The sequence below is a fragment of the Balaenoptera physalus genome (assembly GCF_965194825.1).
Source record: "Balaenoptera physalus genome assembly, chromosome: 9".
Lineage (NCBI taxonomy): Eukaryota > Metazoa > Chordata > Mammalia > Artiodactyla > Balaenopteridae > Balaenoptera > Balaenoptera physalus.
Genome location: NC_138888.1, coordinates 94,338,229 through 94,355,721, shown reverse-complemented (window position 1 = coordinate 94,355,721; position 17,493 = coordinate 94,338,229). Strand labels below are relative to the sequence as shown.

Below are 17,493 nucleotides of genomic sequence, written 5' to 3'. Positions count from 1 at the left end.
TCAGATTTTATATTAAATTAGTATCTGTCACTCACTCTTTATTCAACATATGACTATTTGATAGATGGGCAGATGGATGGATGAATGGATAGATGGTGAAAATAAAATGAAAAAATTAAATGGCATATAATTTCAAAGAAACTATGTGGCATCACAGTTAAAACATGAGCTTGGAGCCAAGCATACAGCGATTAAATCTCATACCCATTTACTAGCTATGCAATCGTAGGAAGTTACTTTGATCATCTGAGCCTCAAAATTTTTTTGTCTGTGAATTAGAAGTAGTAATATCTACTTTGTAGGCTGTCTAGGAGGATTAAATAAGCTAATGACACACACACACACACACACACACACACACACAAGTACTACACTTTACTTGTAATAAATGTTATTACCAGTCTCCCTCTTTTCTCCTGAGAAGTATAATGCACTTACAGTAAGTCTTTGGCATTCACCATTGATCCATAACATAAAAGACTTTTCCCACTAGACCTACGAAATGTAAATGAGTTCTGTCTCCTCTATTAACTTCTTGGTTTTCACAGAAGTGTGCTTGTATAAAAGAAAAGTAAGTACATGAAGCTGCAGACAGGAATTCTCTAAGTCTAAACATAGGTCTTGAATAACATGAAATGACATATAAGTTGTCAACGTGAGGTTCATATACTAGCAAAAATCCATACTTAAAAACTTTTGCCACCTGCCTGTAAGACAAGTTTTTTAAATACTCCTATCCTTCTTATGGTTTTAAATTATTTTGTTGTTCTTCTTTGCAAACAATTACATTTCATGTTTTTAATATATTACAGAATATGTAGTATTTAACATCCTTGTAATTGGCAACAGGTTAACTATGAGCTTCCCTAAAGCAACCCTGCAGGGGAAGTAAAATTAAAAGTGGAAGTATGAGAATAACGGAGCCTATATCAGGGACATGAGACGATAGCTCTAAGAGGAGGGACTTGAATGACATGATTTGAGAGGCAAAACTAAGGGTCCCCTGCCCAAAAGCTGTCTTCCCACTGCCACTGTCAATATATAAATCTAAATGTTTCATTGTTTTCAGGGAATTTATGTATTTTTTAATAAACCATTTGGTTGAAGTATACATATAGAGAATCACATGGGCAGCATGATGAATTTTGGCAAAATATACCCACCCGTGTAACCATCACCCAGTTCAAGTAATAGGACATCATGAGCACTCTGAAGCACTGCTCCTCTCCGCCAGGGCCTGGATATCAATATACCTCCTCCTTTCCAGAGTTAGCCATTATCCTGACTTCTATTACCATAGATAAGTTTTTGAACTTCAAACAAATGGAATTATACAGAAATAGTCTTTTAACTCTTCCAATAAATTTTCTGCTTTCTGTTACTAAGATTCCTCTATGCTGTGGTATAATTATGACTCATTCATTGTCATTGCCATGTAGAATCCCATAGTATAAATTTACCACAATATAATTATCCATTATACTGTTGACACTTGGATTTTTTCCACTTATGAATTTGTTCATAGTACCACCATAAAAATTATACCTACACTTCACAAATTTGATATATTGTATTATCATTCTTATGTAGACAATATATTTTATACACTACAATAATTTTATAACTTTATTGCAATATATTCTTTGACTATAAGTTATATGCTTGAGGGTATCAGTGAAAATCGTGGAGTAAGGAACTCCAAAATTCTGCCCCTCCATAAAAGTGATGGAAAAAACTGTATCAACTTTTTCAGAACTCCAGAACTTAACCAAAAGCTGCAGTAACCCAGAGAGCATTTATTCAAGAAAATACACCGTTTATTGAAGAGACTGTCCTTTTCCCATTGTATATTCTTGGCTCCTTTGTCCTAAATGATTGACCCTGTATGTGTGAGTTCACTTCTGGTCTCTCTATTCTGTTCCATTAATCTGTGTGTCTATTTTTATGCCAATACCATGCTGTTTTGATTACTATAGCTTTGTAGTATGGTTTAAAATCAGGGAGCATGATACCTTCAGCTTTGTTCTCTCTCAAGATTGCTTTGGCTATTCAGGGTCTTTTGTGGTTACACACAAATCTTAGAATTGTTTGTTCTAGTTCTATGGAATAAGCCATTGGAATTTTGATAGAGCTAAAACTGAATCTATAGATTGCTTTGGGTAGTATAGACATTTTAATAATATTATTTCTTCCAATCCATGAGCATAGAATATATTCCCATTTATTTGTATCTTCTTCAATGTCTTTTATCAGTGTCTTATAGTTTTCAGTATACAGGCCTTTCACCTCTTTGGTTAAATTTATTCCTTGGTATTTTATTGTTTTGATGTAATTGTAAATGGGATTGATTTCTTAACTTCTCTGATAGTTCATTATCAGTGTATAGAAATGGAATAGATTTCTCTATATTAATTTTGTATCCTGCAACTTTACTGAATTCATTTATTAGTTCTAATAGTTTTTTGGTATAGCCTAAAGGGTTTTCTATATATAGCCATGTCATCTGTAAATAGGGACAATTTTACTTTTTCCTTTCCACCTTGGATATCTCTTTCTTTTTCTTGCCTAACTGCTGGGGCTGGGACATCCAATACTTTGTTGAATAAAAGTGGTGAAAGTGGGCATCCTTGTCTTGTTCCTGATGTTAGAGAAAAAGCTAGGTTTTCACGGTTGAGTATGATGTTAGCCATGGGTTTGTCATATATGGCCTTTATTATGTTGAGGTGCATTCCCTCTATACCCACTTTGTCAAGAGTTTTTATTATTAATGGATGTTCAATATTGTCAAATGCTGTTTTGACATCTATTGATATGATTATATGATTTTGTTCATTCATTTTATTAATGTGGTGTATCACACTGGTTGAACTGCAGATGTTGAATCATTCTTGCATCCCTGGAATAAATCCCACTTGATTATGGTGTATGATCCTTTTTGTATATTATTGACTTAACTTTGCTAATATTTTGTTGAGAATTTTTGAATCTATATTCATCAGGGATATTGGCCTATAATCTCCTTTTTTGTGGTATCTTTATCTAGTTTTGGTATCATGGTAATGCTGGCTTTGTAAAATGAGTTTGGAAGTGCTCCTTCCTCTTCAATTTTTTGGAAGAGTTTGAGAAGGTCAGATATTAAATTTTCTTTGAATTTTTGGTACAATACACCAGTGAAGCCATTTGGTCATAGGCTTTTGTTTGTTGGGAGGTTTTTTATTACTGATTCAATCTCCTTACTAGTAATTGGTATATTCAGATTTTTTGTTTTTACATGACTCAATCTTGGAAGACTGTATGTTTCTAGTAATTTATCCATTTCTTCTGGTTTATTCAATTGTTGGTGTATAACTATTCTTAGTAGTCTCATGATCTTTTGTGTTTCTGTGGCATTAGTTGTAACTTCTTTCATTCCTGAGTTTATTCATTTGAGCCCTGTCTCTTTTTATCTTGGTGAGTCTAGCTAAAGGTTTGTCCATTTTGTTTATCTTTTCAAAGAACCATCTCTTAGTTTCATGGATTTTTCTGTTGTTTTTTAGTCTCTATTATTTATTTTCACTCAGATCTTTATTCTTGTCTTGCATCTACTAACTTTGGGCTTCATTTGTTCTTCTTTTTCTCTTTCCTTTGGGTGTAAAGGATTTGAGATTTTTCTTGTTTCTTGAGGTAGGCCTGTATTGCTATAAACTTCCTTCTTAGAAGTGCTTTTGCTGCATCCCATAGATTTTGGAATGTTGTATTTCCAATTTCATTTGTCTCAATGTATTTATAGATTTCCCCTTTGATTTCTTTGTTGACCCATTAGTTGTTTAATACCCATATATTTGTGCTTTTTCCAGTTTTATTCCTGTAACTGATTTCTAATTTCATACTATTTTGGTGGGAAACATGCTTGATATGATTTTTGTCTGCTTAAATTTATTGAGACTTGTTTTGTGGCCTAATATGTGACCTATCCTGGAGAATGCTCCATGTGCACTTGAGAAGAATATATATTCTGCTGCTTTTGGATGGAATGTTCTATACATATCTATTAAGCCTATCTGGTCTAATATGTCATGTAACATTGATGTTTTTCTTATTGAGTTTCTGTCTGGATGATGTATCCATTAATGTAAGTAGGGTAGTAAAGTCCACTACTATTATCCTATTGTTGTCAGTTTCTCCCTTTAGTTCTGTTAATATTTGCTTTACACCTCTAGGTGCTCCTATGTTGGATGCATATATATTTACAAATGTTATATCCTCTTGTTGGATTGGCCCCTTTATCACTATGTAATGCCTTTCTTTTCTTTTATTACAGTCTTTGTTTTAAAGTCTATTTTTGTCTTATATAAATATAGGCACACCATCTTTCTTTTTGTTTCTGTTTGCATAGAATATCTTTTCCATCCCTTCACTTTCAGTCTATGTGTGTCCTTGTATTTGAAATAGGTCTCTTGTAGGCAACATATGAATGAATCTCCCTTTTTTATCTGTTCAGCCATTCTGTGTAATTTGATCAGTGCATTTAGTCCACTTACATTTGAAGTAATTATTGATAGATATGTACTTATTGCCATTTTGTTGGTTGTTTTCTGGTTGTCTTTGTAGTTCTTTGTTTCTTTATTTTTCTCTTTGTCTCTACCCTTGTGGTATGATGACTTTCTTTAGTGTTATGTTTGGATTCCATTCTCATGGTCTTTTGTGTATCTACTATGTTTTTTGGCCTATTGTTACCATGAGGTTCACATATAACAACAACCTATCTAAATAACAGTCTATTTTAGGTTGATAGCAATTTAAGTTTGAACACATTCTAAAAACTACATTTTTACTCCCTCTATGTTTTATGTTTTTGATATCATATTTTACATCTTTTTATTTTGTGTAACCCTTAACTAATAATTGTAGTTATAGTTAATTTTAGTCCTTTTGTCTTGTAGCCTTCATATTAGTTTTATAAGTGGTTAACCCACTACCTTTATTATATATGTGCCTTTACCAGTGATATTTTTACTTTCATATGTTTCCTTGTTGCTAGTTAGTGCCTTTTTTTTAGCTTAAAGAAGTCCCTTTAACATTTCTCATAAGGTCAGTTTAGTGGTGATGAACCTCTTTAGCTTTTGCTTGTCTGGAAAGCTCTTTATCTCTTTCACTTCTGAATGATAACCTTGCGGGTAGAATATTCTTAGTTGGAAGTTTTTTCCTTTCAATACTTTGAATATATTGTGCCACTCCCTATTGGTCTGCAAAATTTCTGCTGAAAAAATCAGGGGATAGTCTTATGGCAGTTCCCTTGTACATAACAAGTTGTTTTTCCCCTGGTGTCTTTAAGATTTTCTCTTTATCTTTAACTTTTGACATTTTAATTATAATATGTCTTGGTATGAATCTCTTTGGGGTCATCTTATTTGGAACTCTCTGTGTTTCCTGGACCTGGATGTCTGTTTCTTTCCCCAGGTCTGAGAAGCTTTCAGCCATTTTTCTTCAAACATGTTTTCTGCCCCTTTCCATTGCTTTTCATTTCTACCTGAATTACCATGTTTCTGTATTTGATTTTTTTCTTTTTACTATTTAGTATTTCTTTTAGTGCAGATATGTTAGAAACAAGTTTTTTTTTTCTGTTTTTTTGGTTTTGTTTCTTTGATTGTTTGACTTCAAACATCTTTATTTTATCCTTCAAAATAGTTGAAGGACATTTTTACTGGGTAAAGAATGCTAGGTTGGAAGATATTTTCTTTTAGAACACTTTTTACTTTTTCATTGCTTTCTGGCTTTGATCATTTCTCTTGAGATGTTAGTTGTCAGAGTTGTCATTGCTCCTTTGACAGTAAATTTGACTTTTTTGTCCCTGACTGCTTTTAAGTGTTTTTTTTCCTTTTTTTTTTTTTTTTGGTCTTTGTTTACCAGCAGTTTTATTATAATGCACCTAGGTGTGGTTTTCTTTGTATTCATACTGCTTGGGGTTTGTGATGCTTCTTATATCTATAGATTGATGTCTTCTAGTTTGCATGAAAAATACTCAATTTCTCATCAACTACTGTATCTGCTCTATTCTCTCGCCTTTCTCCTTCTGAGACTCCAATTACACATACATTAGACGTTTTAACAGTGTCTTATATATCTCTGGTGTTGTTTCTGTGCTTTTCTTCTCCATGCTTCAGTCTGAATATTTTCTGCTGACTCATCCTCCAATTTACTTATTTTTCATCTGTGTCTAATTTGATGTTAAATTCAACCCTGAGTTTTTAGGGTTTTTTTTAAATTTTTCAGTATTTTTTCTATTTTTTGTTCAAATTCCCTATCTCATCATTTATATTTTGAAAATATTAATCACAGTCATTTTTAAGTCCATGTCTGATTCATCCAGTACCTGGATTGCCTAACGGTTTATTTGTTTTTATCTATTTTTTTCTCTTGGTTTTTCATTTTTTGAGCCTGATCTTTGGTATGCTTAGTAAGGTTTTTATTCAATACAAGCATTTTGAAGGAACAGTTGCAGGAATAAACTGAGGCTTTAGATGTTATCTGCTTCCACAGAGTATTTACTGATGCTTCTGTTGGAAAGAATAGAGGCTGATTACCTTAATTCAATCATGATTGATCTATCAATATTTCAAAGCAGTTTCAGTCATTATGATGGTTTCTTTTCCAGTTTGCCATTATTCTTAGAATATAGCCCTTCAGGATTCCCAACTAAAATCCTTCATGATGTATCAAGGCTCTTGCTCTTTAATGGCATTAAATTTGAATTTTTTTCTCAGTGAATAGAAATAACTGAAAGTTCTATTTAGATTTTTAGTCTTTCAATCATAATTTTTGCTCAGTCTCTCAACCTCTCAACTGCTGCTTCCAAATTAGTAAATCACTCAAAGGAAAAGCATTGCAGAATACTGGACTAATCTCAATGCATTTGTATTTCTTTTGGAGATATTGGCATCAAGCTTTGTTGCTTTGTAGCTCTCCAATATCTTCAAACAAACATTTTCCCCCAAAATGTTTGGAATCTATCCAGCATTTCTAGTTGGTCTCAATGCCGGAGTAGGTCTGATACATTCTACTTTCTTATCTGGAAGAGGAAGTTGGCCTATTTATTTGTAAAAGGACTCTTTCAAGGTGTGTTGATACAATAATTGATTATCTAGTTTTTAGAGTAATAATGAAGTGTTAGTTTACTTTTTTCTGGGAAAAAATATAACTGTTAATGTATTTCACATATTACAAATATAATATAGGTTTATGTAGAACTTTGAAAATTAAAAAAGCATAAAGAAGAAAATAAAATCACCTGTAAGCTTACCACCAGAGATAAATCCTGCTAGACATTTGATATATATTCTTCTGTTGTTTTTACTCCACAGTATTTTTTCCCCAAAATATGATTATAGGATATACACAGTTTTGTAAACTTCTAACTTAAAATATATTGTTAAAAGATATATTATCTTTTATATTTGTATCTAATAATATATAGACATATAGTTAAAATATACAAAGTGTATTATTAAAAGATATAAAACATCTTTCTATGTCATTGAATATTTTTCTCCTGCATATTTTTTTTGTTTTAGACAGTTATCCTACTTTAATAAATTATCATTATTAGATAGTAGGTTGTTTCTCAATTTGGGATTGTTATAAACAGTATTTAGATAATTATCTTTATATACATTTATGAATTGTCTAAATATAAATTCCTATAAGTGGGATTGCTGTGTCAAAGAGTACAAATACCTAAAGGTTTTTGATACATATATATAGCTAAATTGCCTTCTAGAAAAATTATCAGTTGACTTCCCTCCAAGAGAATATGAGAATGCCCATTTCCCTACACCGTCTATCACTGAATAAAATCCATTTTTATTGCCAACTTGATAGATAAAAATGGATCTTTTTTACTTGCACTTTTGGTTGCTGGGAAAATTTGCTTAATAATTTAATTGTTAATTAGCTGCAAAACTCATTTGCTAACCATACTGGAGAATATAATAAATAAAACACTGCCATGATTTGGAGATTTCTGATTATTTATGTTTGACTACATATGCTATGTAACTGCAACTAAAAGGCCATTTATTCAGTACCATCTCATTATCTTCTCTTCCTAAGAATGCACCACTAACATGCATAAATACAGTTTGCACAAATGCTTAAAGGAAGCAGAGGAGACTGGCTAATTATGAGAAGAAGGGCACAGGAAGAGATAACCAAAGTGGCACAAGAATGATAATCTTTAAATAACTTATAACCAAGTAACATCAAATCAACAGATATTTATTAAGACGCTCCATCTTTTCTATCCTTGATTCCTGTATTATTCTGCATTTTTGGCAGGTTGCCGACAGGCAATCTTCTCTTAAAAGTATTGTTGGTCTCTAATATGTCTGTAAGAGCTTTCTTCAGACTCTCCTATTGCTGACTGGTATCAATTACACAAAATTATGTAAATGCCTACTCTGTAGAGATGCAACAGGCAAAATCTTCCTGCCTGGCACTGTAATGCCATCAAATTCAGCACCACGATAGCAGTAGTCACCAATTCATTTTTAGTATAGCAACCAATAAGGAGACCTTAATTTCTCTCAGAACCTAGGTAGCGTGTAATAAATTCTCCATATCTTCACAAATTTTTAAACGAAATATATTTACTCTTATTCTAATCTTCAGAAATGCACTATAACCAGAACACAAAGACTTAAAATCAAATGTAATAACATCACATGACAATAACACTTCATTTTATTTAGAAAATTGATTCTAAATTATAAAATTATAGCTAAAAGTTGAGACAGCAACTACCACAGCATAGCGGTACCAGACAACTTGAGTTCTAATCCTGCACCCACCACTTACTAGATGTGTGGCCTCTGCATATTTCTTAACATCTCTGTGCTTCATTTTATTTGAGCATAAAATGAGAACAATAGTAAATACTTTATAGGGTAGTTGCAAGGATTATGTGGATTCATACGTGTAAAGCCCCTAGTGCCTGGCACATAGTAAGCACCATAAATTGTTTTGTTATTATTTTTATTACTACTATTGTCAAATAATTAAAAAAGGACTATCCATGAGCATTCGGGGAAAAAAAAGTGATGATCATTAGGAGCCAAAATGTATTCATAATGAGTTACCTTTCTTCTACCTTATACAACTGCCAATTCAAAAGGTGTACAAAACTTGCCCATCTTTCTTTTTTTGAAGTTTCAGTTTTTATCTGTGGAAAATAAGTAAAAAGAAAGACTACTTCCATAATTAAAGCGATTTTTTTAAAGAGATGTAGGAAGATAAGGTATTAATTCAACAATTAGGGCTTCCCTGGTGGCGCAGTGGTTAAGAGTCCACCTGCCAATTCAGGGGACATGGGTTCAAGCCCTGGTCCAGGAAGATCCAACATGCTGTGGAGCAACTAAGCCCATGCGCCACAACTACTGAGCCTGTACTCTAGAGCCCATGAGCCACAACTACTGAGCCCACGTGCCACAACTACTGAAGCCCGCACGCCTAGAGCCCGTGCTCCCCAACAAGAGAAGCCACCACAATGAGAAGCCCGCGCACCGCAACGAAGAGTAGCCCCCGCTCACCGCAACTAGAGAAAGCCATGCAGCAACGAAGACCCAATGCAGCCAAAAATAAATAAATAAATATTTCAAAATAATAAGATATTAGAAAAAAACAATTTAGCAGCCTCAAGCCTTTAACTCTGAAGCACCTTGTTTCTTGCTGACTTACACCATACAAGTTATTAAAACAGTCAGACTAGCAAGAAAGTACCTCCAGAGTTTCATAGAGCAAAGACCCTACAAGGACCCAAGACTCTAAGTGAAGACTAAGGCCAGTAATATTACACTGTAATAAATGGCAATTGTCAATAAGAAGAAAAAATTAAAAGGAAGTGACAGCATCTAAAAAAGGCAGTATTTTACTTTCTTGCTTGCTTTATATGTAGATCTTGTCTTTTAATGTTTCCTGTAGACTCTGGATTTATCCATATGCCAACCATATCCAAAGCACTGATGTCTGAATAAAAAAGTGTTTGTAGGTGCTTGTGCATGTGTGTATTTTAAACAAAACTGGTTTTCTTTGACTTCTTAATCCTTTTCTTTGAATGCTTAACATAACATTCTTGGAAACAACTCGACTGCACAAACATGCAAACACTGCCACCTAATGGCAGCTACCCATTTTAAGGTAGTCAAACAACACAGACTGCTGTGACATTTGAACGCCTTTCTAAAGAGAAACAAATATCACACAATCAGGCATCAAGGCTCAAGTTCTAAAACCATCCATCACCCTTATGGTCTCTTGAGAAATAAGTAATCACAAGAAAAACTTCCCTGAAACTTCCCTTTAGCCTTGCTTACAGGATCCTTAATCTTTCTTGTCTTTCTCCTATCAGTGGCTTTCATCTTGGCTGCTCTCCTCTTTTACAGCATCTTATCTGTAAAAATTATTTTAAATATAACAAACTCTATTTTTAAAAATACAAAAATGGATTTAATTTGACACACCAAGGTCATCAGTTACTCCTTGGTCTTTAATTAGATGATGAACTTCATATGAATTCTTTCTCATGAATTTAAAGGAAAAAGAAAAAGAAAAACAACTCAGCCATTCAATTCAATTTTGTTTCTCCCTTCTTGTCTCCAGCCACCAAGTATCTATCAGCCTAGCAGGACAGTGGCAGAAGCCTGGAGTGATGCTGGATTCTAGATCCTTCTAAGCACATTCACACACAACCGTTTCATAAGGGAGTCAAATAGCCCCAAAAGCATTCACGTTTGGCATCTCCTCCACACAATCTTGTTTAATTTCTTCTCCTAAAACCACTGAAGCCCAATGAAAGATTTACTGTCTCTTCCCTTTCCACTTTTCCCATTTAAGCAGTCTTATTTGGCTCTGGACTCACCAATTCAACAAAAACAGTTAATTACTTAAAGCAAGATTAGATTGTGCCCTATGATATTGTCTCCCTCTGCCATAAAAGAAAATTGCAAACCCAACTTACTAGCTATCATTTTCCAGATTGTGCTGATGAAGAACAGGCTTTGAGGGACTTCCCTGGTGGTCCAGTGGTAAAGAATCCGCCTTCCAATGCACGGGACGCGGGTTCAATCCCTAGTCAGGGAACTAAGATCCCACATGCCACGGGGCAACTAAGTCCACGCACCACCATTACTGAGCCCTTGTGCCTCAGCTAGAGAGCCCACGTGCTGCAAATTACAGAGCCCACGCGCTCTGGAACCCGCGCGTCACAACTACAGAGCCCACGCGCCCTGCAGCCTGTGCACCACAACTAGAGAGAGAAAAATCCGCACCCCACAACTAGAGAGAAGCCCGCACACTGCAATGAAAGATCCCCCATGCCACAACTAAGACCCAATGCAGCCAAAAAATTAAAAATAAATAAAAATTTTAAAAAAGAGCAGCCTTTGAAAGTCAGTAAATGTTCTTGTGAGCAGAGCTGACCACAAAATTTGTAAGGCCTAGTGTAAAATGAAAGCACAAGTTCCTTTTTCAAAATACTGGGGATAAAATTGCTGTTGAAGTTACTAAAATGTAAAGCTTTTTCCTTTCTTCCATAGTCTTTCTTTTGACTAGTTACAGTGTTTTTTATTTCCTACTTAATGTCATCTAAGTTAAGAAAAATTAAAATTTTAAATTATTATTATAAATTAATAAATTGAATTATTTAAATTTTATTTTTTAATTATTATGAGTTTTACTCATCATATTTATATTATGCAATAATAGTTTTTAAATACAAGAAGACTTAACTGGTTGCAGGATCATTGAAATTACATAATTCATGTTTCATAGCTCATACATGAATATGTATTTCATTCTAGCAGAGAAGTAGAAACACTGAACAAAACTAACTCAACTGTTTTTATTTCATTTCTTGGTACCAGCACATTCTACCAACACTCTCTACCTTTGGTTTACTAGTAAGTAAAGGAGGACTGAAAGAAAAATAACTGTCCATTTCTACATGATCACTTCTAGCATAAGGACTTAGCTAGCAGAGGGCCATTAGAGGTTTCCATAGACATTTGTATTTCTTAGAATGCCATTGCCTTTTTTTTTTTTTCTTTTTTTTGGCTACACCACGCAGCTTGCGGGATCTTGGTTCCCCAACCAGGGATCAAACCCATCCCCCTGCAGTGGAAGCACAGAGTCCTAGCCACTGAACCGCCAGGGAATTCCCAACCATTACGTTCCTTCAGCATTCAAAGCAAATTCTAGTTCAAAAAAGGTATGTTAGCAGGACTTCCCTGGTGGTCCAGTGGTAAAGAATCTGCCTTCCAATGCAGGGGACAGAGGTTCAACCCCTGGTGGGGGAACTGAGATCCCACATGCCGCAGGGCAACTAAGCCCATGCACCACAACTACTGAGCCCACGTGCCTCAACTAGAGAGCCTGCGTGTCACAAACAACAGAGCCCACCCACTCTGGAGCCCACATGCCACAACTAGAGAGAGAAAACCCACACGACACAACTAGAGAGAAGCCCACGCGCCATAACGAAGAGCCCCCGTGCCACAATAAAAAGATCCTGCATGCCGCAACGAAGACCCAACGCAGCCAAAAAACTTAAAAAAAAAAAAGTGTGTTCTCAGGGCTGCTGTCACCCCAACTTAGTCACAGACATGAAACTTACCTTATGTTTGTTTGAGTCTCACTAAACTCCCATGCACCATGCGTTTGCTGGAATTCTGTGCTCAGAGAGCATTGTGAGCAGTTTATGTGAATGGAGTGGTAAGAAAAGGTGGACACATATTAAATTTACCTCTTCTGCACATACACATGCTCCATCGCCCCAGACTTCACTTACATAACATAAGCTCAAAGATAAAATTATTCATAATTTCAAGACAGGGACAGTAGAGCATTAAACCAAACATGGGTCCTTCTGAGCACAGGGCCTGGTGTGACTGCACAGGACGTAAAACTAGCCCTGCTTATGAGATTTCTTAGGACAGAAAAGCTTCACTTTTCTTTAATGAGAGGGAAGAACAGGAACTTTGTTTATTGAGTATTTACTTTATGTTGAGCACTAGGTTAAATCCTTCACGTACACTGCCTCATCTAATTATCAAACAACACTTTGGGGTAGGCTTTTTTTTTTAATTTTTATTGAAATAGAGTTGCTTTACAATGTTGTGTTAGTTTCTGCTGTACAGCAAAGTGAATCAGTTATACATATACATATAGCCCCTCTTTTTTTAGATTTCCTTCCCATTTAGGTCACCACAGAGCAGTGAGTAGAGTTTCCTGTGCTATACAGTAGGTTCTCATTAGTTATCTATTTTATACATAGTAGTGTATACATGTCAATCCCAATCTCCGAGTAGGTATTTTTATCCCCATTTACAAAAGGGGAAATTGGGAGTTTTAGAAGCTAAGTGATTTGCCCACTATCTCTCAGCTAAAAGGTGGTGGAATAGGGATTTTAACTCTGGTTTGATTGATCCCAAGCCCTGTTACATCCCACTACCTCCTTAAGAGCATTTACTTCACATCTTTTAATGATAAAATATTTTTAAATTGTTACTTTCATATATATCACATATAATAAACATATATATGCTAACATGCCAATAAGAACGAGTATGAATGAATAAAATAGCACAATTCACATGCTATTAAAAAAGAAATTTCATCTAGGCTTCTAGTTTAATATGACAGACTAAACATACACATTTACCTCCTTTCCCTGCTGAAGTTTCATTAAAATGATAATAATGCTTTCTTTAAAAGATATAAACTGTCGACTTCAAAGAAACAGAGAATGGAAGCTGTTGGTAAATAAGCAATCCCAAAATCAAGAGAAATAATTCGTAAAGAAAAACATGCAGTGTAAATCCATTTATAAAGTTAAAAAACAGGCAAAGCTAAATAATCAGTGTTTAGGAATACATACATAGATGATAAAACTATTTTCAAAAGAAAAGGAATGATTAACACAACCTTCAGTGTAGGAACTACCTCTGGAAGGAAGGGAATATGATTAAAGAAGAGAACACAGGGGCTTCTATAGTGCTGCTGTTTCCTTTCTTACCTGGAGTGATAGGTACATGGGGATTCATTTTGTTATATATTTAAAATACATAGTAATACTCTTGAATGTATAATGTATTTCCCCCCAAAATATTAACTTTTTAAAAAGATACTGCACTCATAAATAACTACAAGACAGTAGGTACAAGACCGTATCAGATAACAAGAAAACTTTTGGAAATTAAAATTTGATTGCCAAATAAAAATTCAATAGAAAAGTTAGAAAATAAATCTAAAGAACTCTCCCCGATTGCAATACAAGGAGACTGAAACATGGGAGAAAAGATGAGAGATTCGAAAGATTATTTCAAGGCATTTTACATCCAAATAAGAATTCCAGAAAGAGAAAAAAAAAATGAGGGAAAAATTATCACAGAAGCACTAATTGATAATTTCCTTGAAGATTAAGTCAGTCTTTAGACCGAAAGGACTCATTCTGTACCCAGGATTAGATATGTCCTGGTAAAATGTCATACCTCTGAGTATAAAGAAATGATCCAAAAAGCTACCCAGGAGAAAAGACAAGGGAATGAAAATCAAAGATATCAGCCATCTCATCAGAACACAGGATGTGGAAAGGCAATAGAGGAAGGTCTTCAAAATTCCCAGGGAAAATGATTTTTACCCCAGACTTCTATAGCCAACATAATAATCATTCATGAGGTCAGAGTAAAGACGTTTTCAAACATGCGAGGACTCGGAAGTTTGCCTTAAATGCAATCTTTCTTAGGCATGAAAATGTATTTTAAGAAAATAGGAAAGTATACCATCAAAACAAAGAAAGAAGGCCTAGGGCCCCGCAAAATAGTCATTCCCAACTCAAGAGAGCAGTGAAGCGAAGTCATGGCCACACTCTAGCTGTGCTAGAGAGTCCTCGTAGAGATGGGAGCCAGGAGACAGAGGGTTGGGATGGAAAGACTCAGGGAAAATTTGAGAATATATAGAGTAAATAATATGGATGGGAGTTTGGAAAAACTTGAGGATAAAACAAAGGCACTTGGTGAAGTGTAAAAAGGAAAATCTATTTAACGTGATGCAAAGAACATTCTCCATTGAGTGGCAGAGTAGTAATAACTTGTATCCCACAGACAAGGACATGTAATACTGCCTGTCACTTGACTCTACAGTGAACGAACATGCATGTGCGCCTGTGCTGGCTCTGGCCCTCCGGGAAACAGTGGTCAAGGCAGAGTTAGAAGGGCAAGAGATGTTTTGGGTGGAGAAGCCTGTGAAAGACAAAGGGGAGAGGGAGTAGGAGTAGGCACGAAAAGCTTCCAGTGCTCAGTGTAGGTCTGATGCCTTTGAAAGGAAAGGAAAAAAGAAGGAGGCTTGGATAGGAAGAGCCCAGACTATGGTACCCCTCAAAAAACTCTTAGCCAGCCCCACAGGAAGTTACAAAGCAAATATTGTCCTTTGCATGAGTTTCATGTTGGGCAGCAATGGCCAGCACCTAGAACCCCACCATGCTCAGTCATTGGCTAGAGTCACCCAGAGAGTGAGGGAGAGCGTGTCCTCTGCTCCAAGACTTTGGTGGATCTCAAAGGTGCTGCTGCTGACTGCACCTCTTGCTTGAGAAGCTCTCTTAAAAGGAGACCTGAGTGGCCTAGTATACTTCCAATATATGCAGCACACGCACCCAGACCTCAAAGGACACCACAATTACTGCATCAGCTCAAAATCCAGGTTTTGTTGTTTTTGTTTGTTTTTCAGTGGTATGCCCTCCTTCATATCAGGTCCAGATGTGGTCTAGTTATTTACCAAAAAAACAAACAAACAAAAGCTATTGTCTTACCCGATACACTCAATGGTAGGGGAGATACAGGATAATCACAATAAAAGCTACCCAATTATCAAATATCTTTGATGACATAAAATACACTTTACATGAAAAACTTCATGAAGTTCACTCATACAGCTTATCTTCTAATTTACGTTTAAATAACATGGTCATGGTGTTAAGCGCCTCTTGGCATCATCAATGACAACTTAGACTGGTCTTCCTAGTATCCCTGATTTCTGGCCCCTCCTCATGGGGGAAGTTATATTCTGCACTGAGCCTTAGAAGAGGAAACAAAGGCAGGTTCAGGCACTATGATAATGGATAAACTAAATTGAAAACATTACCCATAAGTTATTATGTATCTTAAAAATTATTTAATATGGGGCATATTTTCATGAGATAAAACTTTTATATGATACGTATACTTTAAAAAACGAATCTTAAATTTGAAATAAAAAATGAGCCTATATTGTGCAAATTCCCAGAGCTCATAAGTGTCTCCATTAGCCATTCTAGAAGGCCTCAGTTCTTCTGTCTGCTTGTCCATTTTTCTCGCAGGCCTCTGGTTTGGCCCTCCAGGGGTTTGTTTCTTGTCCGTTATCCTCCTTAGACGCTTCTGAAGTGAGGCTGCATAGCTTTCACAACCTACTTCCCACCAATGCAGGTTTGCAGATTTGCAAGTTGCTTTAGAGGTTAAAAAAAAAAAAAAAAATCACAGGCTTTTGCAGGCCTGACATGTGGATCATTTGGTAATAACATTCCCTCAAAAACTTACGAGGATTCTAGTCTTTTAGTTTTCAAGGGATGAACTCAGCCAAAGATTTCATCCAAACATTGCTTCAAGACTTGAGGACTGACATTTTACTTACAACCTCTGTACCCTGCCTAGAGCAGTGGCAGCTACTGGAAGCCAACTGAGACTTGGGGACAAGGCAACACCCTTAATCTCATCTTCACGGCCAGACTGGTTCCCATAGTCTAACAGGGGTGCTTGAAAAGTTTTGTGGCCCTATTCCTATCTCCTGCTAAAACTGACAGTTCTATAATTGCTTGAATTTGTATTACAGAATCAGTTTACTTCTTCAGCCCTGTGAGGCCCCAAATTACCAGAACCCCAGTCATCTGAGATTGCCTCAGGCACCAAGTCCCTCATCAAAATTGTATTTCCCTCCATTTCTACTTGCAAACCAGCTAGTTCTAGCCTGAGCGCTCCTCTTTGTTGCAGGGCCTTTTAAAAGAGGTCAGAAGCTGCCAACAGACATTTTTTTTTTTTTCCCCACCATTTCCCCTGGAGTTATTGGCTCACTTGGCCCATAATCTGCCCATCCAAGTGTCAGAGGTACATTTGCCACTGTTTTGCCACACCATAAAAAATGTGACCCCCTTTACATTCTGCAAGGTCTGTATCCCTGAAACTATCAAATAAATGCATCTAGCTAAGTTTCTGTTACAAATAGTACTCTACTTTCACATACCAAATTTTATTAGTTAGGGTATAGGTTCAGCTGCATGAAATACAAACCTGAGCTAATATACCTTTAAAAAGATAGAAGATAATTTCCCTCTCCCATAGAGCAGCAGCAGGATAGAAGAAGGAGGGATAAACAGTACAGCCCCTTCCTTTAAGGACATGTCTTTGGAAGTATCACATATCATTTTCCCTCACAACT

At 35.7% G+C, this 17,493-nt stretch overlaps 1 protein-coding gene across 2 annotated transcripts in view; it reads right to left on the bottom strand.

The window, feature by feature from the left end:
* Positions 1 to 17,493, bottom strand: part of LOC309666647 (uncharacterized protein) — a 613,160-nt gene that overhangs the window by 515,273 nt on the left and 80,394 nt on the right. The gene's annotated exons all lie outside the window — the stretch shown is intronic.